This window comes from Schistocerca piceifrons, unplaced genomic scaffold (genome assembly GCF_021461385.2).
Source record: "Schistocerca piceifrons isolate TAMUIC-IGC-003096 unplaced genomic scaffold, iqSchPice1.1 HiC_scaffold_1271, whole genome shotgun sequence".
NCBI classification, from domain to species: Eukaryota; Metazoa; Arthropoda; class Insecta; order Orthoptera; family Acrididae; genus Schistocerca; species Schistocerca piceifrons.
In genome coordinates, this window is record NW_025727093.1 from 192501 (window position 1) to 196040 (window position 3540).

Genomic DNA, 3540 nt, shown 5'->3' on the forward strand with positions numbered 1-3540 from the left:
TTAAGACAGCGATGGCGCCACAGTGCCCGCCTTTCGACGCCACCCACAAAGCCTGCAGCCTCTGTCGACCATAGCACCCAATCTCCAGTGGCTCTGCCGCACGAAGCCGTGGACCGGCAATGACTCCACCCGCACCCGTTCGTGCACCACCCCAACCGCCCACACGCGCACCTCCAGCGGATGAACGGCGGAAGTTTCCCGCACTCGTAAAGTGCAATCCACCCCTATAACTTGCGTTTCATGAAGAGTTATTTCCAATATGCGACATTCCCGCTGTCCCTATACATGAGCCGCGACCTGTACCACTTACGAGCGAGAGACGCGATCGCGTTGCTCACTGTACGGCGTCCGATACCGAGCCATCAGCATGTCGGTCCCCATGCGCGTTGCACTCGCACTCGCAGTCGCAAAAACGTGGGGCAAATATATTACGCGGAAGAGCTATAACAGACCGAGCCCCACTGCATGGGGGGAGTCTTTGTCACTAATGTACACAGATGGAACATTTTGGACTGGAACCAGATTACCCGTACACACGGCGCTGATTAGTAATCAATGCAGAGCCATCAAACTACAGCAAATATACACAACTGTCCGTATACATGCTGAAAGAGTCTGCCCACAATGGGAACCACACGTCAGCCAGACACTCTGATCACGCACCACTCTCTGCTTCTAACAGGCGCACATACAATATGTAAGCACCAGCATGGAACAACATCCAGTGCATCTTCTCCGCCACATTACACAATCCACACTATCACAACCAGACCAGGAGGTCCATGCGGAAAATACAATATCCCAGCCTTTCGACATCCACCATTGCGCAGACCAGGCACCAACACCCACACATGTCCTATACAACGGTGCACCCAACATCACAATAGTACCTCCTGTCACAGCGCACAAACAATGACATGAGTCAAAGACACAGGTCTCACACAAGCATAGAATTGGAGCGCCGCCTCTAATAAGCCAAAGGTGCATCCTGACGTGACAAATCTGATCATGTCACAAGCATTCACTTACTATAATCACTATCAACGAACCTGCCGCCCCCGCCCCCCCCCCCTACACCTTTCCTTACAACAACGTGTAACCTAACCTAACCTAACCTAACCTATGTTGTACCTTAACCTAACCTATGTTGTACCTTAACCTAACCTATGTTGTACCTTAACCTAACCTATGTTGTACCTTAACCTAACCTATGTTGTACCTTAACCTAACCTATGTTGTACCTTAACCTAACCTATGTTGTACCTTAACCTAACCCATGTTGTACCTTAACCTAACCCATGTTGTACCTTAACCTAACCCATGTTGTACCTTAACCTAACCCATGTTGTACCTTAACCTAACCCATGTTGTACCTTAACCTAACCCATGTTGTACCTTAACCTAACCCATGTTGTACCTTAACCTAACCCATGTTGTACCTTAACCTAACCCATGTTGTACCTTAACCTAACCCATGTTGTACCTTAACCTAACCCATGTTGTGCCTTAACCTAACCCATGTTGTGCCTTAACCTAACCCATGTTGTGCCTTAACCTAACCCATGTTGTGCCTTAACCTAACCCATGTTGTGCCTTAACCTAACCCATGTTGTGCCTTAACCTAACCCATGTTGTGCCTTAACCTAACCCATGTTGTGCCTTAACCTAACCCACGTTGTGCCTTAACCTAACCCACGTTGTGCCTTAACCTAACCCATGTTGTGCCTTAACCTAACCCACGTTGTGCCTTAACCTAACCCATGTTGTGCCTTAACCTAACCCATGTTGTGCCTTAACCTAACCCATGTTGTGCCTTAACCTAACCCATGTTGTGCCTTAACCTAACCCACGTTGTGCCTTAACCTAACCCACGTTGTGCCTTAACCTAACCCACGTTGTGCCTTAACCTAACCCACGTTGTGCCTTAACCTAACCCACGTTGTGCCTTAACCTAACCCATGTTGTGCCTTAACCTAACCCATGTTGTGCCTTAACCTAACCCACGTTGTGCCTTAACCTAACCCACGTTGTGCCTTAACCTAACCCACGTTGTGCCTTAACCTAACCCACGTTGTGCCTTAACCTAACCCACGTTGTGCCTTAACCTAACCCACGTTGTGCCTTAACCTAACCCACGTTGTGCCTTAACCTAACCCACGTTGTCCCCTAAAGTAACCCACGTTGTCCCCTAACGTAACCCACGTTGTCCCCTAACGTAACCCATGTTGTCGCCTAAACCTGCTCTGTAATTGTTATACGACTCGTTCAATTAGTGTAGTGCCCACCCGCAACCCTCGCAATATAGTTCGCTACTCGCACTGCCCGCTCCCCTGTGTATCGCTTCATGTTAAACACCTTGCAAGTCTTGCTGACTTTCCACATGCTCCTGCTGTACACTGTAATGTGGATGGCAGCAGGACGTACATGCCGCCCCTCCCCACGTCCCCACCTTGCCCCCCTGCCTTCGCAAGCTGGTTGGTGAGAAGTTTGCATGTTCAATGCCCTTCGCATGCGACGTACTCAGGCTACGTTGTGGTGCGGCCTGTGTCAACCGTCCGCTAATGTCGTACGCGTAAACCACAATCTGTACTGCACATTCGTCCTTATGTACCGAATGATACATCGTGGCACATGTGTGACCGTACAACGACTGCGCCCAAAAACGGCGGACCATACAGTGCAAATATTGTGCACGCAGCTACGTGTCGTCTCCCTATGAGAGCTGGATTGCAGTGTGGTACGCCATAGAGACGTGTGGGAGGAACGGACGCCGTGGATGGCGATCAGCATGAGCTGTCTGTTGATGTATTCGGACCTAGTCGTCTCTCCTCACACACCGTGATGGCATGGTGCACCCGCGTTCCATATCTGCGACATGCTACAGAGGCCGGTTGACAGTCGTTCGAGCAATGGACATCGCATACGTACGGGGGCCACCTTCCACGTATTGTCTAGGCGTGCACATTTTGTTGCGTGTATGTGGGCAGACGTAGTGTGGCGTGACACCTGACACAGGCATGCAATAATCGTTGAAGTTGCAAATGGCGATGGACGCCTGCGTTTTCTGGTGAAGTTACGCAAATGAACAAATGGTAACCTGTTGTGGTGCGGTTGTTCTCGCTAGGGGTGAATCGGTGATGGCGACGATAGGTTGAGGTACGAACCGGTTGTTCCAGCGATACCCACCATGCCGACGAAACTGAACGGCATCTGGGTGTGAAGCGATACGCGGCGGTGGCTGGGTGGGACCGTCCCCGGCCGGTGAGGGGGCGCCTCCCGGCGTGCTGGCCGCGCGGTGCGTGGGCGCACGCGCTACAGCCGCTGGTGGGGGCGGCCAGTGGCAGGCGCGCCGGCCGACGGACGCGGCAGGCGTCGCAGCTGCGCGCCGGCGCACCCTGCGCGCGGCGCCGTGCGGCCAAAGTAGGTCCTCGCGGGCCCGGTGCGAAGCGCGGTGGACATCTTCAGTGTGCTGGTCCGATTGAGGACTGTGTGCGTTGAGGATGCGCCGCCGCCCGGCGCTCGGCGCCGCGACGCCGTCTG